The sequence below is a fragment of the Zosterops lateralis genome (genome assembly GCF_965231275.1).
Source record: "Zosterops lateralis genome assembly, chromosome: 5".
NCBI classification, from domain to species: domain Eukaryota; kingdom Metazoa; phylum Chordata; class Aves; order Passeriformes; family Zosteropidae; genus Zosterops; species Zosterops lateralis.
Genome location: NC_139766.1, coordinates 14828984 through 14853891, shown reverse-complemented (window position 1 = coordinate 14853891; position 24908 = coordinate 14828984). Strand labels below are relative to the sequence as shown.

The 24908-nt window shown below is 37.8% G+C and overlaps 1 long non-coding RNA gene across 5 annotated transcripts in view; it reads left to right on the top strand.

Moving 5' to 3' along the window:
* The first annotated feature begins 5869 nt into the window (after nucleotides 1-5869).
* The window catches only part of LOC310910006, a 40804-nt gene continuing 21765 nt past the window's right edge, over nucleotides 5870-24908 (top strand). The window contains exons 1-3 of one of the 5 annotated variants that reach the window (XR_014590225.1): nucleotides 5870-15083; nucleotides 16465-18941; nucleotides 19622-19842. This is a non-coding gene — a long non-coding RNA (uncharacterized lncRNA). Of the gene's footprint in view, nucleotides 18942-19621; nucleotides 19843-24908 lie in introns of all 5 variants that reach the window. The other 4 variants (XR_014590226.1, XR_014590227.1, XR_014590228.1 and 1 more) reach the window with 4 other exon arrangements.

The window sequence follows — 24908 nt, the reverse complement described above, 5'->3', positions numbered from 1 at the left end:
CACCTGTAAGATCCGTACATGCTGCTGTTTCTTGAGTAGTGTCGTCATAATGTGTTGGCACACATGACATGGCATAACAACAACGTAATAGCCCAAAGACTTACAAGAAGAATGTGGTATGTGGTTAGAGGACCCATGTTCTCCAAGGAGTGTTTTTGCACACAGAATCGAGGTATTTTACGGTTATACCAGTAAACAATGCAGTAGATTTGAGTCCTGAGTTTTTTTCCTGTGTGAAAAAGTCCAAAGATATTTCATGCAGGATTATTTCTATTCTGACAAAATATACAAAAGAACAAATGATTCAATCTTTTCCACTAAATACAGCTTCAGGCATATAATTAGCAATCTAGAGAGGATGATTGCAAGTGAACGGGCATGAAAAGTTACACTGTTATCACAGATGAAGTTATAATATTTCATTATCATTCCATGATGCATGAATTAATTGATATTTATTCACAGAGGTGCATTGGAAATAGTGGTGCCTTTTATGATAATTATACCTATTTTTCAATCTGAGGGGAAAAATACTGCCTGAAACACTATGACTTATGAGACAGACCTTCAAAGTGCAGCTAAGTACTTGTACCTACAAAAATACTGCAGTTATGTGAATTTCTTTTATATATTCATGGTTCCCATAGCTATGCCTATGTATATATGCATAGTGTTTATGGCACATAATGATGTATGTGAGAATATGAGCATACACCTTGAGGGAAAAATAGTGGGTTTAAGTGTTCTTTTTATGGGAAATAATTAATCTACCCACTGGTGAAATACTCTCACCCCTCAAGTGAAATGACAAGAGTTATTTGGCATCTTGGAAGGTTACATAGATCCTAAACAGGCTGGAAAAAAGTATACCTGCATGGGTTTGTCTCTAAGGATTATGCTGCTGCATCCTACAGGCTTAACATCAATCCTGGGGTTTAAACTTTTAAATTCTTAATCACAGGAAGCAAATAGCAGGTTGAGCTAAGCTGTGAACTTTGGTGTATTTTTCAACTGCTTTGTGAAGCCTGGATTGGCTTTGTGATTGGATGGACAAGGGCAGCAGACATAAGTATTTAGAAAGGGTTTTCAAAAATATTTGGGCAATTTTTGACCTACATACAGTTAATATTTATTGCCACCATATTACCATTATGAAAAGAGGTGGACTTGGTGCTGCACCTTCTTTGCTCGCTAAGACTAGAATTTGCTTCTCTCATATGCAATAAAAGTTGCTGGCTTGGCTATGAAACCTCAGAGATACCAGAAAATATCAGGAAATCAAAGAAAAGCCAGATAGTGTGTGGTCAGCTGGAATCAAGGTGAAAGAAGAATTGGAAGAGAGGATGCCAAAACAGAAAAAGAGGATTTCATAAGTATTGGAGGTAAAATGGGTGGCACTGAATATGGTGGAAACACAGGGAAGTAGACTGCTTGCAAACCCTAAGAAGGAGATAGCTAAGAAGAATTACATACATTTAGAAATATCCAAGTACAACAAGTTTCAAGTGCAAACTGGAGAGGATTTCTTTACAGATTCATCTGGTCAAATGAAGCTGGGAAATGCACAACAGAAACATGAGCTTGTCATTCAGGGCCACTTGTAAGATGCTAAAGCTGGGTCCAAAAAGAACCCTTCAGTCCAAGATTACTATGCTAAAAGGAATGGAAAGAACAGCTTGTAAAGGAGACTAGACAATAACAAACTGTGCTGTCTTCATGGAGCCAAGTCTCATGACATCATTCTGGGAAGGCATTTTGAGGTTGGCAGGAAAATTTTCACTAGTAAACTTGCACATTAGCACAAATGACACTTCTGTAGATGATAACACGTGAAGAGTTTGAAGGGGCTGGGTAGGAAGGCAATTCACTGTGATCCTCTGTCCCTGGAGACTCCCAGGTCAAACACCTGCATGATGATGTTTGATATAAAGAAATGATGCCCATAGTGGAAGAATAATGAAAAATATTCAGTGTCCATTGCATTATGGAAGAAGCTTTCTGCTGAGGAAGCGGCTGAATTATAAAAATGGAAAACTTCCAAAAGTCTGAAGGTTCAGAGAGGACAAGAGGAAGACAAATAGTATTCATTTCATGCCAAATAAATACAAAGGCTCCAAAATTAGGCAAACTCTCAAGGGACAGAACAAAAAACATCCTTTATGCATCAATATATCTCTATATCAATATCAGGATTCTGTGTAATAATCAAGAAGAATTTGAATTGCTTGTTTAGGACCATTTATCTGTTTTAGACACTGGTACTAAAACAGCAAGATCTGACTGGAATTTTAAGACTGCAAGTTCTGCTTTATGTGGGAAGGGTGTTGTGGAAAAAGGAGAAGGAAAATTGTCATGACCTCTCCATAATTTCCTGACAGAGTAATGATCACGAATACCTGTAGAACAAATTTTAAAAACCATCAAGTGGAGTACGAGTGTCTGACACAGATCACTCGATACTACAGAAGTACACAAGAGGATCTTTAAAATTCTTTCTCTAATAGTGTGTGACAAAAAATGCACACTGTGGTGAGGGGATAAATTTAACTTAGGTGTGATAAATTGTCAACTTTGACATTGTTGACATGTCCTTGGAGATTTTTAATTTTAAAGATGAACATTCTGTAATGCAAAAAACAAGATAAAAATGCAATAATTATAAATGTGAAAGCTGAGGCATACTGAGTGCCAAGTGACTGACTTTGTTGCCTTTGTCCTGTGTAAATAGAACAAACCCTGTGAATTTGCTATCTTAATGGACCAATTTGCTATATGGGAAATATGAGCTGACTCAGCTTAATTTCATCATTGTTTGCAAGAACCTCTGAAAGAAAGAAAACTCTAAAAATGGAGTGCCAATCAATGTACCAGACAAATCATCAAAAACTCCCTATTATCTATCTATGTCAGATAGATATATCCAGACTAGAAAAAAGATTCAAAGTTTAAGCATGAACAGATGATTGGAACAATTTACCAGATACAACATTTGGTCGTTCAGTGGGAGTGTGTGGTGTGGTGGTGTCGGAGTACTGGATGATTGTTTCCAAGAGACACCCCTCATTTTACCTGAATGAGAAGTTAATTCAGGAAAATCCTATGGACTACATTAGGCAGGGAGCTGGGGTAAATGTTTACAACATTGAAATCCTAATATTTTCATAAAATTTAGGAAGCAAAATATCAGACCCTACAGGGTCACTACAACTCAGTCCTCATTATCTGAGTGTCTCTGGAGCACTAGACTTCTTGCATGCTTTAGAAAACAACTGTCCAAAGTCTCAAGGTTATGGTTTCATTCTAATGGTTGTTTCTCCAACATTGTACAACTAATGTATAAATCCTCTCAAATGGTCTTATACCAATGTGACAGAATTCTTGGCTAACATAGTTTTCACTTCTCTTTTACAGAAGTCCTGCTCTCACTTCCTTTCTTTTCCTTGGTTTCTTCACTCATTAGATTTAAGTGCATTCTTGTGTGACAGGGTAGAGGTATGATTTGTTTGTTTGTAGGCAGGTAGTACTTTGTACAAGTATTGACTGTATGCTGTGGATGTTGATTTGATTGATGAAGATAACTGTAGCTTTTATTTAAAACAAAGTGTACTTGTGATTGAAATGTTTTCTCAGAGACTTTGAATATGCCAATAAATTTATATGTATACTTTTTTTCAGCTCAACTGAAAAAAAAAACCTGCTGTTTTGGGATCAGCAGGACCTCACTTTGTGACTCTGTATCATGGGACACACTGAAGGCTCCCTGACCTACTGATCCCACTGGTTCATCTCATCTACTTAGGAGGCAGCAGTTCTGTCAACACAAGCAACTGTTCCAAGGAAATTCAGAACAAAGAAAATGTGCAACTTTTGAGGTCATGTGGTGATGATTTGACTCAAAGGAAAAAAGTCTCACACTGCAGTATCCCCCGGACCTATTTGAGGGGTGCACTGTCAGAGCAAGCAGGTCCCTTGGAGAAGGCAAAGAGGACTGCTGACAGTTTCTTGGCTGTGTGCATGCATACTCCTCAAAACCCTAATAACCTTGTGTTTAACATTCTTCCATTGAATGTATTAAATGTAATTGTGATTCTGAGACCTGCTTAGTTCAGGGGTGATCAAATTGAAGTCATTATTTTGGTAACATCAATGCAGGATCTTATCCAAATTCAGCTGGAGATCCAGCAGTAGGTCTTTGTTCTTGGAACTAGATGACTTCTCTGTGGTACTAAGTAGATGTTCAGCAAGAGGCACTGTTACCTATGCTGTAGCTCATTGCTGGCATAAATTGTAGTATTTGTTATTAATCAAATCTGTTTAATGAACAAGATATTGAAGAGAGTATCTACAGAGCTGCCTGATTGTTTACTGGGTAGATTGATATTTTTTATATCCATTTTCAGCTCAAGATGGAATATTGTTTGAGCTGAGTCTTCAGAGCTGCAGATTATCATATCCTATCTAGGCAGAAAAGTGCAGCCAGCATCTTGCCAGCTCATATTGTTACTCTGAATACTGTGCTTCTTATTACCTTGCAGATTTTTACCTATGCGTATAAATCAGCAAGGAATCAGGGATAAAAAGTACATCAGGTAACCATCAGAATCCATCCATTAAAAAAAAAAATAGGATCAAGAATATCTAAACTATCCTGATACCTCTGTATAACAAATATATTTATTAAACTTCTCTGTAAAAAAGTTCAAGCAATATTGATTTCAGTTTCTCAAGTTACTGCAGTCGTTAACTACCCTTTATGTCAAAAAGTCTTACCTAACATTGACTTTGACTCAGTAGGTCAGAGCATGGTGTTAACACCAGGGTTGTGGGTTTACTCCCTATATGGGCCCTTTACTTAAGAGCTGGACTTGATGATCCTTGTGGCTCCCTTCCAACTCAGAATAATCTGTGAACATTTAACCTAAACGTTTTTGCTTTGAAGATTCTTTCCTAGTTCATTTCTGTCTTCAGTAGAGAGAAATTCAGTAACTCATTCACAAGTAACATAAAGAAAGGATTATTGTCTCCTTACAGAATTATTTTACAATATTTAAACACTAGTGTACTTCTCTTTAGTTTCCTCAAGACTTAAAAATTCTATTTCTTAAAACCTTTCCTCATTGGTCATACCTCAATTCCAACTCACTCCTCCACTCCTCTCTTTCTGTCTTTTTTGGGCCATAAGAAAGACAGTTTTATCGATGCTGACTAGCACAGAAAGATTCACTTCTATATGATGTTTCCCCGAGTACCTTATACACCCCAATGATATTGCTTTTCAACAGTAATATGGTGGTTTGGGTTTATGACTCACTGTTCTTGCCAGGTCCTCCTCTCCCAAACTACTTCCTGGCGAGTTGTTCCTCATTATGTATTTGTGCAGTTCATAATCTTTGATAAAATATATAACTTTGTACTTGTCCTTATTGAATATTGAGTCCCATTTTTTCAGAACATTTCTTCAATTTATCAAGATCATTTTGCACTTTAATCCTGTTCTTCAATCTCATTACAGGCTGGATGATTCTGGATCACCTGTGGATTTAATAAACTCGTATTCTATTCCTTCATCCAAGACATAAGTGAAAATATTGGCTAGGCTCAGGAAAAACTGGCTGAAATCTACTTAGACATCCTTCTATTCTGACATTAAATTAAAAACAGCTTTGTATCCACCCTGTAGCAGTTTCACTTAGTTTTCTTGACTTGCTTATGCAAGTTTTATGTGAAGCTGTTTCAAAAGGCTCTGTAAGATATATGGCTGCTGTGGTCTCTTCCTTATTCCTCAACCAGTTAAAACAGTTTGACATGATTTTTTCTTGCAAGATTCAAATAACGATAGACTCTTCATCCTGGAAAAATAGATAGTCTATAAAATCCTGGAAGCTGGGAATAAAACATAAAATAAATGATCATTCACTGTCCCTGATAAGGTAAACAAATGTCTTCTGATGAGGTTTTGAGGCCACAGCTGACTTCCACAGCTCTGCCAGCTGGGTTCTTATATCTCCATATCAAGCACTACTATTTCGTATCTCCTTCTTGCATAGGACCATCATTGTGGTAATAATTTTATATACAGGTTGGTGATAAATAAAATTTCCTGTATCACAAAGGATTAATGAAATGCTACAGGTTTCTTCACTTCATCCCAATACAGTAAATATACTCCTTAAGTAAGATGGTTGCTTATTTACAGAAGAGTTCTTGAGCCAGTGATGTTTACCAGGCACTAAAGAACAGTTTTCTGGTCTGTACCATCTCTGATTGAAGAGACTTGCTTGGGTTCCCATGAGAGCCACAGAGCCTAGATGAAGACTTGCAAGCAGCAGGTATGAGCCAGCTACAGGCAGTGCCTGATTGGAATCAGAAGCGACTATCTCAGAGTACTTGCATATCTCAACAGTGGAGAAGCACAGAGGCTGAGGGAAATGAAGTCTTTCTGTATCTCAGGATCAACTGAGTGAGGAGAAAAACCATCTATGGATAGACATTTTAAACGGTATTTTCATAAAAACTGAGGGAGGGCTTATAGGAAGAATCAAACATGAGTTCATGTGTTGGGGACAAAAACATAGACCAATTGCTCTTCTAAGGGTTATTAATTTATAAACCAACACTTTTAAGAAAAAGTTTTCCCTAAAGCAAAAGCCAATGGGAATGAGGCTCACATCAAAGATGAAGTTTTAACTGGAGCTTCATTTCAACTTTCACATTTCAGATGTTTCCCACTGCACAGCGACAGGAGAAGTCTTTACAATCTGCCACCACTCAGCACCCACGTAATACTGAGTTAATCTCTTTGCTCAGCTTTTTTTTTTATTTATTTATTTATTTTTTTTTTTTTTTTTTTTTAAACTTTTGCCTCTTTTGCTATTAAACTGTAAATAAAATCTTTTAGGGGAATTACCACATGGTTTGTGTTGTGTGAATGTATGATACAATGTTGACCAGGCTCGGCTGCAGCTTCTAGGTGCTGCATAGAACAAGTAGATTGCAAGCACAGATGTAGTATCACTTTCATGACTAATTAACATTCCACCAACAAGACTCCTTTCTATTTTGACTTATAATCTTTTATCATATTCATGCCTTAAAGTCAGTCTTGTATATACAAAGCTTTGTAAGAAAACACAATATACTTTATTCTCTTCCCTTTGTTATAAATACATATGGGGCCCTAGAGAAACACAGAAAAGTCTGCAAAGCATCCTGGAGGAAAAAGAAAGGATTGCTTTTCTCAGACATTATTTATTCAGTAAAATTAAGCACATTAATCAATAAATTAATAGAGATGATTTTCTTACAGTCCACCTGAGTCATTACTTAGACTATTTCTTTATATTTCTTTTATAAGAATTTTGATACCTTGTTATTTTGAAATATTCAAGTAACCTGAGGCTGAGAATGATAGCTCTTTATTTATTCTTCTTCTCTGTCAGTCTCATATTCTCATTAGATTCTTGTTACCTATGCCAGGACAACAATATTCTAATTTATCTGTTTTTCTGTTCCCTGGTAATGAATTAACAGTGATGGGAACCATAGCAACTGAAGCAAAAACTTCATTAAGCAGGAACAATTTTTCAGTTTACACTGTACAATGTGAAATTGCTTTCAGTAACAAAGTCCTTCCCAGAACAATTATAACTAGAACAAAGAAAGCAGGAAAGCAGTTAAGCTGAACCCTGGTGCAGAGGAGTCTGTATTTCAAGCTGTGAAATGCTGACTAGGTTTCCATCTCAGGAATAATGCTGAAAGAGAGCCACTAACTGTCAAAAACCACATAGAAACTTCATAGGTTTCAAGGAAACATCTGGCAACCTTCGTTGTGATTCACCCTGAAATGTTATTCTAAGCAAACCAACATAGTTAACACCATCAGAGCTATTAAAGAAAACCTTCCCAGATGAAATAAATGGGACTGGAACGAGCTACCTGAAGTAGTGATGGTTGCTGTGAGAAAAGCAGCTCTTGTTGTGCTCTTGATGTTGCCAATAGCTTTTGGCTATGAAAAGATACAGCCACGGGCATCAGAAACAATTGAGCTGAGGTATCTGGAGTCAGGATGACAGTTTAGCTCTTCTAAATTAAATCTCACTCACGTGTTTACAAGAAAGGACTACTTAGGCATGAAAAGAGTGCAGTTAACATTCAGCTATGGCACAATGATGTTAATGACGTCTCAGAAGTCTACCATTCAAGAAATATTTTAGAAGATAAAGAATTAAGAAGTGAATTAATAGTGGAAGTAAACATCCTAGCCAGAAAAACCAGCCACCCCAGGCTTTCTGTAAGCAACAAACTAAACCATCTGAAACGTGTACCAATACAAAAGTAACCCAATTACCCTGTCATTTAATGAGAAAGGAGGACAAGAAGTGACCAACAGGTGCCTTGAGTGCATTGTTAACATTTATTTTTTTCTGTATTAAAGTCCAGGAGAGTAGGCTTTTCTAAATAATAAGGCAGAACTGATTAAGAACATGACAGAGAAACAACTTAGAGAGAACTACCATAAAATTGAAGAGCCTGTAATTCATAGAGAAGAGAGCAGCAAAAAAACCCATTTGGCACTTGAGGAAGACTGATTTCAAGAAACTCAGAGACATGGTAGATACTAGCCCATGAGAACAAGTGTCAGTGCACATGGCACAAAGGGAGATATGAAGAGAAAGAAACACAGAAATCACAGAAAAGCATCCTATCAGTAGTGAATAGATAAGGCCAGGAAGTTATATTCTCTGTTGCTCAGCAGGGAGGGACACTGAAGGACACAGAGAAGCCTGAAGTGTTTAGTGGATCTATTACTCAGTTCTCACTAAAAAGGTCAACTGCAAGTACAGGACTAGCACAATTAATACTGGCAGCTAAAAGGATTCTATCTCAGGCTGGAATATATAAAGGGAAATGCACAGTGCATAGCTAAAAAAGATGCTCTCAAATTGGCTAGATTTGAGATCATAAATGTTATGTGAGAGTGACTAAAGAAATCTTAAAGCCAGTACTGGCTATTTCTGAGACATCATAAAATGGGTGAGGCACCTGCAGACAGCAAAAGAGCAAATGTAGTATCTGTCCTTTGAAGTAGGAAAAGGAGACAGTGAACACAAAAGCACAAGAGATATTGCAGATCAGAACAGAGGTCATTGAGCATAGCCAGTGTTAAATGTCCAGGTAAAAGTATAACAAGTAGAAACCAAGGGAGTAGTGGTACTTCCCAGCCTGCAGGATGTAGCTTATTTAAAAAGTCTATTCTAACCAGGATGAAAGATTTAAGCAAAAATACAGGCAGTGCAGAAGTACAGAGTAAAAGTCATCATGAAAACATGGTCAATTATATACATGTAAACAGAAGGGCTGTGATTCAGTTATCGCAATTATATTATAAAATATCTTCTTGTCTTTAAAGTAGTATGAAATATTAACAGAGATCTGACCTCCTGGCTGACTCTGAGATACTGGAGAAGGTTCATCTTGCCTGCTTTGGCTCCTAAATTGAAGTGAAGGTGGAATTTATGCAGCAACTAATTAAAAGTACAGGTATTTGGAAGAAAGCTGCAGACAATGGCTGGATTATGGGGAATAAAAGGCAAATAGGCAGACAGGATCTTTGGGGGTTTTTTTACTTTTTTTGCCCAATGGTTTTCTTAGTTATTTCTTGAGAATTTATATCAAAAATCCTTCTGAAAGAGTAGCTGCTGCTATGGGAATATGAAACTTTCAGCTTTGATTTCCCATTCCCAATATGAATACACACCATTTTTTTTCTGTTGAGCCATATTCGTTTCTGGTGATGCTACGTGTCTATTGCACTGTGCTCACTTTATCAGGGAATAAACAACCTTAAGAAGAAACTTAATACAGCAAGTTAAAAATATAACTGTGAAAGTCATTAATAACTTTTTGGAACACAGAATATTACGTACAACACTTCTTTTATCTTAGAGAGGAAAGGAAATTTCTCCACACTTTTCTATAACCTATGTTGTTTTGAAGTTTCAGAGTTAATCCTAATGGATAGAATCTTTAGATTTTCATCATACAAATCCACATATTATACCTTTTCCCTCTCTGAGGTGAACTGGTAATGCATTCCCACAAAATAAAAAAGTTGTTCACCCAAAAAGACATTACAGTTTCAAGACATAATACACTGATAGTACTTTACGCCTCACTTTTTTCCATTGCAAAATTATTGTGCTCTAACTTTTGTGATGACTCTATAGTGATCAGCTGTGATTAAAAAACAATATAAAACATATTAATTATAATTATAACATTTAATAAATATATTTTGAATAATAGAAATATATATATATAAATAAATGCAATCAGTACAGATTTTGAGGCAAAACCAGATCTAAATTGGTAAAAAAATATTAAATAGGATCATTATGAAATAACCTGAATTTTCAAGCTGGGCAAAAAAGCTCTGTCAAAAACCACAGGAAAATATAATGATCTGAGACATAACCATTTGATCATTTCTTGCAACATTCTTAGGTTAATAAAACAGAAGCAGCATAAAATAACAGTACAGGAGAATGTGAATATTTACACATTTATATGCCACTGCAGAAAGATGAACTTAAACTACAGAAGCAGAAGGCATCCAAAAATCACAAAAAAAAAGTATACTCTTTACCCAGATGTCAAGCATATGTAGGAAGTTAACATGAACTCACTTAACTCCAGCATGTAGGTACAGGTTAGGCTTCATGAAAAGTTAGGAGTGAAGAATGTGTTTCAAAGTTTGTGATGATTTTAATAACAAACCTTGTTTTGGTGTGAGGCTTCAGCATGCCAGTGGCTATGGTGGGTATTTTATCATGAAGGCATGGATGCAAAACTTCAGAGCTTTCAAAGGTAAACTAATAAAATTAAGAATTTTTAGATTAATTAAATCCCATTATGTTCAGGAACATAAAGATTATGCATTTTGAGGGGCTCAAAATCTGCTTTCCACATTTTTAACACTTTGAAAAGCCAAAAATATATTGGGAGCATGCCTGAAGTAGACTATTATATATATATAATAGCATGCCTGCTATTAACTCTGTGATGTAAAGAGAGAAGACAGGTTTTCTAGAGAGGTGCTAAGTTATTCAAAATAGCATATGTGACCTCCAAAAGGATCTGGCTCATCACAACCAACAGGATGCAAAAATGTTGAAAGAAGCCTACATCCTCTACTAAAAGCAGTGAAAGAAGTGGCTGTGACAGTGCAAGTTTGAAAACAAGCTGAAGATTTTCTTTGGACCTAGAAGCTTTCCATGCTGGCCTCAAGCTTAAATTTTTTATCCCTTCATCCAGGAAACTTCTCTCACTAGATAATCACCTCAAGCAGAAAAAGTGAGATTCTACCCAGGCTATTTGAAGGCTGCTATTCACATGCTCTAAACGTTTTCTGTGCATTTGCTAGTGTTTGCTGCTGGAAGCAGCAAGGTGTCCCCTGCTTTCAAAAGATCTTTGCCAGTAAAGTCAGACTTGAAAAACTTAACTACCAGTTTTATTCTAGCCCAGATGCATTATCAGTTGTATCAAAGAGTACTCATGCAATTAAGAGTTCCTGATTTTAGTTTCATTGCCTTTAAGAGCTATCCAAGAAAGAGAAGCTTTACTGAACATGTTAAATCTCTGTAGGCATGATTGGGCGGCTGGAGTATGACCTGATCTGGCAGTTGTCATGAAGATCTATTTGGGGAAAGATAATACCTCTGTGTAGCAAACTCAGGGCCAGCAAACAAAATTAGCTGTGATTTTACATGTCTGAACATGTCTGTAGATAAATCTATCCTGGACTCCTTGTAATCTGCTCTGAGAACCCTGACTTTCTCCTCACCCTCTGTGCAATTTCTAGAGTTATTAGATGCTACGAGGGCAGTTTTTTGCAGTGCCTTCCATCTCACACACCTAAGTTATATACTTGGTGTGAGAAGGTTACTGTAAACTTCAGCAAAACCAAATGTGATTATAAAACTGAGTAAGGACTGCAAGGACTCAGATTTTGTTAATATAGGCAGCCAGCTGCTGGCCAAGAGCACCCAATTTAAGATCTTCAGTGAAGGTAGGAAAGGTCAAGGCTTCTTATTTAGTGAACAAAAACTATGCATAGTTTATTTTTGTAAGAAATAAGTTATTAGGCTATGATGGCATTGTCTTAAAAAAAATCTGCTAAATTTTTTCTGAATGCCTTAGTGGTAAAATTTACATAGGGAACAAAACTATTTGATACTGCCCTTAAAGATTTTTTTTTAATGACTTATTTAAATATGATTTTTTTAGCTGCATTCCAAGACTTCTTACAAATGGCTTAATGTATTTGGGAAGTAAATGCAAAAATTTATTGGAAGGATTTTTCTCAGAACTGCTTTTGTGTTATCCTTATGTGTCCAGACGTGTAATCTGTTACAGCTGTTACCCTTACATGGCTTTTATGATATTTGTGAACCTCAGCTTATGGAAAGGACCTGACTAGCTATACTCTGAACAGAACAACCACATCACCAGAGTGAGCAAAAGGAAAGCTGAATGGCCTGCATGAGCACTGAAGGCACTTCTTTGTCTAAAGGGGCTGGTGAAATTGTTACCTTTCAGAATTTGAAAGCTTCAGTCTGTTGCTTAGACCCTCCACAGGATCAGCGTAGAGACAAGAGCATCCCACAGTCAGCCCACATCAGGAGCAGAAGATTGCTAAAAGAAATTAAAAGACTTCCACAAAATTTATTATTTTCTCAGGCATTTTTTAAGGTTAAGTTACTATGTGAAACTTTTGTCTACAGAGAAAATAAAGCTAGAAAATATCAACCTGGCATTCTTTCTGTCTGAAATATGGTATCAGGCATTTCAAACACCAGTAATTTTTGCTTTAGGAACCATTTCTGAATGCTTTTTTTTCAGTTTATAGAGGGCTTTTATAGAAGACAATTGTTTGCATTCAGTGTGTGAAATGCCATTAATTGTAGATGACTTTGATGGATGCTACTTCTGAAATGAAATGAATACTTTCTGATGAAATTCAGAAGGGACTTAGTCATTTGTGTATGAGTATCATATTCATAGATCAGAACATATACAGCCAGGCCAGGGGAAGAAAAAAAGCTAAGCACAGTTGGTATTTGGCTTTTAAAAATCCTTAGAAACAAGGTGGAGATCACAACCCTCATCAGCAAGTGAACCTGTCAATCTTGAGTTCTCTCCAGAAGCTTCTGAAGATGATACCAATGAGCCAGCTAGATAACTTTTCTGTGGCAGAACTGAGACATTTAAGGCTTAAGAACTGAGCTATTCCCTTCAGACCAACCAGCAGTTGAAGCTTTGAAAAAATCAACAATAGAATATCAAAAGCAAGAATTTCTTTGCTGGAGGCTTCTGGGTCCCTGAAAACACGGCTGTTGAGAGATGAGAATATGCCTCTTTTACACTTCTGTATAAAGGCCCTAAAGTACCCATGGCATTTGACTCCTGGCTATTTAAGTAGTGACCAACTCACAAAAAGCTCTTGGTATCTTAGGAGAAAGCTCTCAGTGCCTTACTTTCATCGCAAAACCAGGCAAACAGCCAAATAAAAGAACCAAATTAATCTACAGGGGAAAAAGAAAAAAAAAAAGAAAAAAAAAAAAAAAAAAGGCAACAGGCTTTTTAAAAATAAAACCTCTTTTGTGGTCTCTAGCACGATTTATCAGGACTGCTAATTTTTTGCTGTCCTTCTGATAGGAAAGCTTTTGAGCAGCCAGTGGTAAAGCATAGAGAGCAGTGGACGCCAGCCTGCCTGGGACCCAGCCACCTGTTAGGGTAATTAGGGCATTTCTCCTGCAGAGGAAAATACCAGAGGCACAGACATTCTCACCTCCAGGATGCTGAAACAGAACTATCTACAAAGAGCAGCTTCAACTGAATGCATAAAAGCAAAATTTCCTAACCCTGTGCTTTGTAAATATTGGCTGTATGTGAGGCAGGATGATCCACACAAAAGAAAAATTAATGTGCCTCTGCAGATACAACCGCCAAACTCTGGGAATGCCAAGCAACTGCAGTTCTGCTGTCCAGGAAGTATTGGGAAGTGTGAGTAAATATTACAGGAGATGGAAATGCTGAAGTACTGCTAAAAACACTGGGCTGATTTCAAATACATTTCTCAGAATGCTGGATGAGGTTTTGCACATAAAAGCTTAGTTGCTAGTGATTGTAGTGTACTCAGTTTGGGGTAGAATATTACCTATGCTCTTTTCACACCTAAAGTCTAGAAAAGTTTTGCACAAATGGTCTAAGATATATCTTAGCTAAGTATAATAATAAATGCACTTTTGGAACATCAGAAAGGTCTTTAAACATGCATTGGACAGATTGGAGATCACTTCTGTTTTGTTCTGTCTTCTCCTTTAAAATCTGAAATGTAGAGAAAGTTTTCTAACTCAGTATGTAAAATTTTTAGAGTATTTTTTAATATTGAAAATAAAAGTATGTTAAAATAAATCTATTCTTTCTAATGCATTTTACAATACATTTGAACCAGTCTGTTGGGATCAAGAAACACTGTGTCAGTGAAAGGTAAGCAGAAAAAGTCTTTGAGCCTACCTTTGGAAGTTTTACTAAGTAGCAAGACAAAAAAGTATATCTGTTACAAGAGCATAGGTTCAGGCTTGCTGGAATAAGTTTGAGCAAGTCTAGGCATGCCCTATTTTAGTTTTATAAACTGTACCATCCAAGAAAACACAGTCCTTAACACTGTTTGGAAAATAAGTCCTTGTCATGGTGATGTAGAAAACCATAGAGTAATATATAGAGGCAACCGAGCAGGGGTTTTGGAATAATTGACTATCTAATGTAGTACCAGAGGCTTTTTTGTCTTAAATTCATAGTCTTAAATTCAAGTCAAGATATTTTCAGCAGTTGTTTTCTGCGGGGCACACAGCAAGCCACCCTCTGTCTGTGCATTCATATGGTTCCCCAAGGCCACAGGCAGATGGTGTTTCCCAAGTCTATCTCAGCTGGCTGGAAGTGGTACTGTCCTTGTGTCCCCAGTCAGAGAGCACTGCCCCACAGCTCTGGGGACACTTCTGATGCTTCATATCCTACCACAGGTAAAGCTGCCTTGCTCATCTTTGCTGGCAGGTCAAAGTCACTGGCTGACTTTGCCATGTGAGGTGTGCTGAACAGACCCCTTCAACTGGAAAACCAGTTGTGCAACAACTGCAGCCCACTAGCATAGTGCCATCTTCAGCTGCTACAGTTGCTTGCAAAACAAAGGTCTACCTGAGAGTTCCATACACGGCCTCAAAACAATCAGCTGTCTGGGAAGAGCTCTATCTTACACATCTTGGTTACTTATCCCAGGTTTGTATATAATGGCTTTTTATGCAGCTTTAAGCTTCCCATCCTATTTTAGAAGTCTAACATCATTTCCCTAAAGGACCACAAAACTGATATAATAATACAAAGTGCAAGAAGTTTAATGGAACATTCACAAACATAACTATTCAGAAAGCTAGTGAAGACCATTGAGTGGTCCAAACCAAAATTTCCCAGTAACTGCTATTGTGGAAGACTGATTTGCATCACCTTTTTCACAAAATTATTACCTTTTTTACAAAATTAGGCCCAAATCATGAAGCAACTAGGTTCTCCTCTCCCAGTGGTCCAGAACATCAGTGCACTCATGGTTACCAAGTTTTTCCTAATTCAGTAAAGATTTCCTCATGACCTAATGGAAACCACTTAGCACTTTAAAGGACATTTTTGCCTGAAACCAAAATATAAAGATGAGAGATCATGTCCTAAAAACCCCTTTTCCCCCACTGCAGTTTTAAATCATTGTTCCTTGTTTGGCAAAACTCTGGATAATAATGTAGAGAAGGTCTCAAAAGTGTGCCTGTATCTCTTTTTGTGTCTATGACAGACAATAAAGTATTAATTCTTTGACAAATATTTTCTTCATCAGAGACCCTAGAACCTTCATCTTCCTTCTTTGTGCTCATCAGCTTGTCTGTTTTAAACTCCTCTTTCTTTCTCTCCATGTTCATTGATTCATGGGTTTTGTGCAAAGGCCCAGGGTAAAGCTGTGCAGTGAGGGTGTCATCATTGTAATTGGGCATCGATTATTTAAAGAGCATAGTTGTTACTTTGGTTGATGAGACCATCTCTCAGACTGACATCCACTCTGAGAACAGAAACTTGGGGTAATTTACCAGACCCTTTTTATACCCCTTACCAGGATTGGTTTTACCTTTTATAGATCTGCAATATCACAGTGTGGGATTAGCTGCCTGCAATGGGTGCTGCACATGATGCTTTATCGAATAATAAAGACAATGTTGTCATGATCAAATATCTGTAAATATTGACCTGTAATGAGAAACATGTAAACAAAGCACAGGTTGGCTTACATACTGATAAAAATATGCTTGGCTGTGCTGGAAATAGTAGTTTTCATTTCATTTTATTTACTTTCATTTCTTTTCCCAGGGAAAACTTTCTGCCTTTCTATCATACATCATCTTGATCTTCCACTCACACTGACAGAGAGAGGATACAAATGATTTTTAGAGCTCCACAAGGATAGAAATCAGCAGGGATTATTAAGCTCTTTCTGAGCTGGAAAATTTTATGCTTCAGCATCTGGTTAATAAATATTTATTTTGCTTCTATTTCTGTGTGTGAGTGAGACCCCATCATGTTTATTTGAACAGAGATTATGGCTAAAAGACACATTTCCAGAGGAGGATATGTTAAAGAGAACGTGTCTCACCTTGGGCGAAAGTGAGATTTTTTTAAAGAGTGAAACAATTCCTTTTTTTTTTTTTTTTTTTTTTTTTTTTTTTAGTAGCCAAAAAATACAGAAAAACTTTGAACAGAAAGAAAATCACAACTTGACTCTTGGACTAAGATTCTCTACAATCTAGAATGAAAAGGCTCTTTTGTCAAGGGACACACATTGGCAGGAGACCTGAATATGCAGTTCCTTACAAGTATCCTTACACAGTGGTGATGAGCAACGTGGCTTGCAAGAATTGAATGTTCTATGTCATGTGCTTTGGCCTTAGACATAAAACACAAGACAGTTTTAAAGTCTTCACAGCCTTGAAAGTTAGTTACAGGATATTCACACATTTAGCCTGTTGTTTTCTGCTATTGACTCAGTTGTCCTAAGTCAGCAACACACAGAATGGAAATGAATATTTTAACAACTTCAATATATTAAAAAAAAAAAATAATAAGATTAAAGAAATGTTGCAGAATGTGGAAAAGATGCAGCTGTAGCCCAGAGGTATTCATCTCAGCAGAAAGATGGATACAAATAGTGGAGGAATGGAAAGGCTACAACAATCCCATTACAGTCAGTATTGCTGAGCAACTTAAATACAGGAGTTGCTGCCAAATTCACCACAATAAATGAATTAGATGTGTTTCCTGCCTGGGAAAAAACTGTGTGGAAATACATGTACATCATGTGAGTAAACTGAAAAGATCTAATCTTCAAGATATTACTCTGCAAATCTTTTAGAGTTACAAATAACAGTGATAGGTGAAATTTTGTCTTAATAACTGCAGCTGTAAATCCAGTGATGGAACATTGTTAGCAGCTACTCAGATTTCTATTGATAGGGATGTAAAAATAGACCATTTTCAGCTGTTGTGTACTGCTGCTGTTTCTGATGGGCAAAGTGCTGAATCTGCTCTGTGGTAGGTTTTTTTTTCATTTGTGATCCAGAATTATATAGTGCAGTCATACTGACATTTAATAGTGGTCTTATTATTGTCCTGATATACTTGCTCACCACCCAAAAAACAACATTTTATTCACCTGTGAATGCTGTGTGGCTTCCCGTAGACGAAGTGGTATTTATGCTTGACAGTATTCCAGTCAGTTTCTCAGGTAAGTTGATGTGCTTAGCAAGAATTGAAGCTCATCAAAATGAAGGTTAATCTACACCAAGACAGGAGCTGTCATTCACTCATTGCTAGCAAGGCTGCAAGGAGTCTCAGCAAGCAACAGAAATGACAGTCCTTTTGGGATGGTTGTTTTATTTGTTGTTCTTTTTTTTCTTTTTTCTTTTTTTTTCTGAGAATAATGTGTAACCAAGTTATGGTACAGACACTTCTTACCTGGTGATATAAAATAAGCTGCTGCAACACTCTACAGACTTGTTTACAGGAAAACAAAAAAACCCATACTGATTCCTGTGCTAGTCAGAGAAAGTCTGGTTAGATTGGAGTCTGGACCCTGAAACACTTGCTCAGACATCAAAAATCTTGGAGTGAACAAAGAAAAGGCTGATGTTACAAGGGAGGAAATTGGCAGATGGAAGCCAAGAGAACGGCTAGCTGATGCCTTGCTATTTGTGCCTGCCAAGCCGTGTATGAGAAAAGGCGGTTTCTTTGTCTACCACTATTTTTTATTGTTTGTTTTAGGGCTTACTGCAGGAAAGAAAGTGAGTGTGATGAGAAAATGTTGACTATGGTGCAGCTGAAGTGTTTGTAAAAGGGCTAAATTCACTGCCAATGTAATTCAACATAACTGCAAGCAATGGAGCTAACCCGGGGGTGAATCTGGCACCCTTTACCTTTCAGCTGAATTGGTACATACTCATTTACTAGTCCATTAGTGAATGCCATGTTTTTAATCTATATGTATTGCATTCATTTTGGTGTCAAAGTATTAATTAGTAGGATTGAGGGAAGTAGGAGAATTAGGTTCCTTTTTAAACATTTATTTATTCTGGATACATGCACATTTCCAGGTTTTTCTCCCTGCAAGCATTCAATCAATTTGTCTCAGGATCATCCAACCTGAGGGAGTATGGAGAGACCCTCTATTCACACTGCTTATGATGGATCCTGCTCATGCTCTAGGCTGGCTAAACATCATCCCTGCTCTTTGACAGGGTTAATCTGTTCAGGCTCAGCGTTGCCCAGTGCAGCTACCTGCAAACCGATACCAGGTAATCTAGTGCACCAACTTGTATGCTGTTACTTGTTACTGTAGGGCCCCTGTGCCTGCCAAGCAAAGTCAGGAGTAATACAAAAACTCCTTGCATGGAGAAATTTTCATTAAACTTCCAGTTTAATCCCATGCTCGCCACTGTTACTGGAATGGAGCAGGGATGGGATGCTCCATCTTTGGTATTTCAGTTTCTTGGTTTGTGCATGTTATTTTAGGCTTCCATCCCTAAACAGCTCCTTTTCTCTGCTTCTTAGTCTGTCCAACAACAGCCCTTCAATGAAACTTTCCAGCATCAGATAGCAGAGAGGATACAAATATCCTTCCCTTCTAGAACACAAATTTCTCTAATTTATTTGTCTTCCTTTTCTCTAGCCTGAGGCAAAAGGCTGTTGTGATGTGGACCATGAAATATGCTTCTTTGTCAGATTTTCTTGGGAGATTGTGAAAGAATTGTCTTCCTAAGTTTCTTCTGTGAAAACTTTTTCTTGTTCCATTTAAATTTTATGGAATCTTCCTCTCCTCTGCATCCTATATTTTTACTTTGCTTTATTTTCTAAGCTGAAAATCACAGAATATGAGAAGAAAGAATATATTTTGAAATTTGTTTTCTGCATAACTTTTAGTGGATTTTTTTTTGCTGACTAATGGTGATGTTGGGTTCTAGTTCATTTGTAACAGGGCTGTAAAGAAGCAGCAAAGAAGAAGGGTACAGAGAAAACCCCCAGCAGTTTTGGGACAATATCTTTACACACCCAACTCATCAGTATTACTCACAGGGCCTGAACTCTTCCAATCCCACCTGAATTCCCTTCTGGCAATGAAAAAGACCACCCTTTGTGCCAAATGCTTCGAGCCCACCAACATTCACACTTAGCACCATTGAGCAAACTAGCATTATGGTAAGTTTACACAAAGTTTGCCTTGACTTATTCTTTCACAGCTATCATATGGTCTTGTGCCATCTGATAAACCATGGACGTAGTTGGAACCTGATGGAAATAGTTTCAATCAAGAGCAGTAAGAAGTCAGAACAGTTTCATAGCAGGATTATTTATAGATCATTCTAAAAGATCACTATCCTTTTCTTGTTTAGATTCACTCATGTCATAAAAAAGAAAAGTAATAGTTTTGAGTGATTAGATTATCAAAGCATTGTAACCTGGAAAGGAAAATGTTAGAATTTCAAATGACCAGAATGTAGCTCTGTTCATTACTCTTTAATTGGAAGAATTATCTTATGTTTTTTCATGGTAGTATATTTAATAATAAAAGACATAAGCAAGCTTTGCCAAGCATAAGACTTATTGTTGGGTGAGCACAGGGAAAATGTATTTATAAGAATGTTTATGAATTCTGAATTGTATTTTTGTAAACTTTTTTCCCACCTTTTTTTCACTTTTTCCATCAAGTCAACTGAGGAAAGATGTTTTTCTGTAAATGTACACAGAAAGTAAATTTTAGGCCTGATTGTCGTTTAATTATGAAACAAAAGAGAAATTAATGAGAAAATAACTTGTTTATTGGAAATAAAGTGCAGAAGGAAAGTTGAGGTCAGCCAAATGAGGAAGATAAAGTCTCTGTAGACTGACCTACCTATACCAGCCAGTTCCAGTCCTGGGATCAGGACAGCCAGGTCAGCACAGAGCTGTGCCAACTGAATTGAGCTAACTCATTTATACAACCCCTGGAATGAGTACACAGAGTGGCACCATGCCAGGCAGACATACTGTCCTTTTTCCTGGGCTATCTTGGCTATCTCTCCCATGACATGGCATTGTGTAATGTAGATGTGTCCTTAGGTGACCAACCAGCATGCTCAGCAAGCAAATCCCAAACAGCAAATGCTCAGAAAAAGGGCTGCAATCATTTATGAATGCTCTGTGAGTACTGATATTTGTTCAGATGAACTGCTAAATAACAAACAAAAAGGAAAAATCTGGGACCTCATTATAGACAAGATATTAGCAGAGACAGGAGCTGATTTCAGCACTCTCTCTCCAGTCTGTTTGCTGCTGGCATATCAGTCAGTTGCCAAAAGTAAAGCCCCATTTCTGAGTCTAGTTTTAATATTCAGAGGCATTTTATCCTGCATCACTTTTTAAAAACTCTTATTTGCATAGTAGTGCATGCAATATATTGTGCCCTCACTTTCAAGAGTGAAATATACAACAGTTGCTTTTGATGTATTTCAAACATGCTGTTATGTTCACCCATACAGACACCCTTCAGTGAGTTCTACTGTTCTATTCATCTTAATGCAAAGGCCTGTTTGGTGTTTCTCTATTCAGTCATTACTTATATGCTGCAGCACATAGTGCATTACTCAGTAGTGCCTGAAGATCTTTCAATCATGGACAAAAAGTTTTATTTCTAGATTGCAAACATTAAAAACAATTCAAATTGACACAAGCCTTTGACAATACCCTTTCCTGTATATCCATGTGTGCATGCATTTTTGGAGAGAAGAGACCTGAGTATGTGCTTGACTGCCATCTTTAGGGCCAGGTCTTTCCACTGTTGTAACACCAATGTTTTTCCAGAAAAGGACTTAGAGCTGTGTTATAAATTGAGAGGAATTTGCCTGTTACAGCAAACCTCCATTTCCATGGATGATCTTCAAAAAAAAAAAAAAAAGAAAAAAGTTCATATGCAAAAGTCTAATATGTTATTTGGAAACCTTAAGTATTAGTCATAGAAAACCTTTCATACATAGTCTTCTACCAAGACAAAAATAGAAGGAAATCATTTAGGAAAAACTTGTTTCTAAACCCAGCTGCCATTTTGTTTGTCCTAGATTTTTATAAATTGAGTCATGTCATACTGATTTTCCCTAATTCAGGAATGAAGCTACTCTGGTCCTATCAGCCAGTGAAATCAGAAGGCCCAGGTAGTTCGGACCATCATCTTTTTCCTCTGTCATTTTCTGTCTTTAGCCGAAGGTGACGGTTCTATTTTGTTCCCTCATAAAGTGCTTTGAGATTTGATTATGACTGGAGCCTTGTGTAAGTGTCAAGTGCGACCACATTTCTAATATCTAATTAGACCAAATTCTACTCCTACATATACAAACATGACTCCTGTTAAATGCAGCAGAATGTCCCAGGAAATAAGAAAGAAGTTTTTACGTTTAGTAGACGATATACAAATCAATTTTCAAGCTGTATAATAAAGATTTTTACATTTAAGTAATACTTAACCTGAAACATCCTCATGGACTTATTTTGACAAAGAATGTCCATTCTTTATTGGATGCTGGGGGAAACAGGATGGAGAAAAGGCTGAAGTATTTCATGCCTTCTTGCCTCAATCTTTAACAGCAACATCAGCTGTTCTCAAGGTACACAGCCTCCTTAGCACTACAGGCTGGGGCAGAGTGGCTGGAAAGCTGCCCAGCAGAAAAGGACCTGAGGGTGCTGGTGACAGTGACTGAACATGAGCCAGGGGGCCAAGAAGGCCAATGGCACCTGGCCTGTACCAGCAATAGTGTGGCAGCAGGACCAGGGCAGGGATTGTCCCCCTGTACTGGACACTGGTGAGGCCACACCTCAAATCCTGTGTTCAGTTTTGGGCCCCTCATGACAAGACATTGAGGTGATGGAGTGTGCCCAGAGAAGGGCAGTGGAGCTGGGGAAGAGTCTGGAGCACAAGTCCTGTGAGGAGCAGCTGAGGGAGCTGGGGGTGTTTAGCCTGGACAAAAGGAGGCTGGGAAGAGATCTGACTGTTCTCTACAACTCCCTGAAAGGAGGTTGTAGCCAGGTGGGGGCCTATCTCTTCCTCCAGACAACAAGTGACAGGATCAGAGGAAATTACCTCAAATTCTACTAGAGAAGATTTGGATTAGATATTAGGAAAAATTTCTCCATCAAAATTTTGTCAAGCTCTCAAACTGGCTTCCCAGGAAAGTGGTGGAGTCATCATCCTCAGATGTATGTGAAAGACCTGTGGCACTTAGGGACATGACTAACTGCTGGATATGTCAGTGTAAGGTTAGCAGTGGGACTCAATGATCTTAACAGTCTTTCTCAACTGAAACCATTCTGTTCTATTCTTGTATTTAATTTCTGCCTTGGATGTTAGTATGAAAGTCAGTCTTTTAGAGGCCTCAGACCTTTTATTGTCTGTAATTTCATGCCCAGTGGTGCTGTGGGATCTGCTCATACTGTGACCTATGGTCAGAGGAGATGTCAGCCCTGGCAGCTCTGCTCAGGGCTCACCAAACACAGTACTCTTGGAAGGAGTCAGGAAGTCCCAGCCCTGCAGCTGCTGAGCAGCCACACTGAGCCTCTCTGGATGCACTCAGTATCCAATTCCCAAAAGCAGAGAAAAGCCATGGTCCTGTACTGAGAAGACAGTAACTGCCAGAGCTATTGGGAAAGAGATAAAGTCTTTGTCAGCCCCTCAGGAAACACATATCTGAAATGACCAGCTTGATGTTTGTGGAATTGAGGCCAAAACTACATAGAATTTACTGCAAATCAATGTGTTATTGCAACAGCTATATCTTTCTACTTCTAGTGAAAAAATTCAAGCTTCTGTGACTCTGGTTTACAACTGCAAGGTAACACAAAGTTTAAATTGGGGCAATTTTTTTCCAGTTTGGATCAGTGCTTCTACAACAGAAAAATCTTATGGACTTTTCTTTCTATAATATGTAGGAGTTGTTATTCATATTACTTAGATTTCCTGAACGCTCCCAGCAATTCCTCTGCCTCAGCTGCTTTTCTCAGACCAAATAAATATTTGCAACAAGTAGATCTGTGTGAGCTAGCAGAGGGGGGAAAAAGACAAAAAATCTGGCAAACAAGTTCTTTGTTTTTTGAAAACTCTCCAATACCATGAATCCTGTGAGAGCTTAATTAAAATGAAAAGGGAATTTTCAAAGGGAGAAAACAAAATAAGCTCTTTTAAATGCTATTTTTGTTCTGAGCTCAGAAAATCTCTTTCTCTTTTTCAATTGGTTTCCCCAAAACATAAATATTGGCAGCTTCAAGGTTTGTTTTTCATCCTCTTGAGCAAGAAGCAGTGAGTTCAAAAGCTTTTTCCAGTGAAGCTTAGAGGGTTTGCTCACCAGAGCATGGATTTCTGACACAAGTAGTGAGTCTAGAACTATAAACACTACCATGAAATCAAAGTTGCCATTTCAAGGGAATTATAAATAAATTGTAATATTTTTATTTTTACTGATAATCAAAGGAGCCTGTTTTTTGCAGACACAGAAGTGCATAAGGGCCAAGGTCAACCAAAACCTACACATCTTAGGCTCACATAATTAAAGGACATTTCTCCAGTCAATCTCACTCAAGAAGCAATCACTTCTCACACTCAGCTGCCTCTCTTTAACCAGTGGCTGAGTATTGTCTTATCATCTCCTGGTAAGACACTACTAGCTGATATTTCAAAGTTTTAGAGACAGAAATTGCTGAAACTTTAAATGTTTTTTTTTTTTTTGAGAGTATCGACATTCTTGACAGAAAATGCATGAGTCCTTTCAGCCCAAAACAAGAATAATTACAAGCCAACATTTAAGTGTCAAAATTTTCAAATAATCTAAGGGGCAAAATGGTTCATATGGATCAGTGGTTGCTTCAGCCTCCTCTGCAGCAGACTGACACTGAAATGTGGAAACTTGCATGTTAACTATTGATGCAAACACAGTTGCAGAATCCTGTGTGACCTCCTTTAGGTGACCTTGCCTTGGCAGGGGGGCTGGACTGGGTGATCTCCAGAGATCCCTTCCACCCCCAACCATTCTGTGGTTCTATGAACCCTTTCCAACTTCACAGGTACAAATCAATGAATGATTGCTGTTGCTGTTGTGGGTTTTCAAAGGCTCTGGACATACATGGTGCTTTTCTGCTGAGTCATGAGCTGTTCTGAGCAACGTGGCCGTGTGTTCATGCACAGTGTGACTGTGTGTGAGAGCACAGTCACAGCATGTCCCCTGGAGAGGCTGCTGGTATTGCAC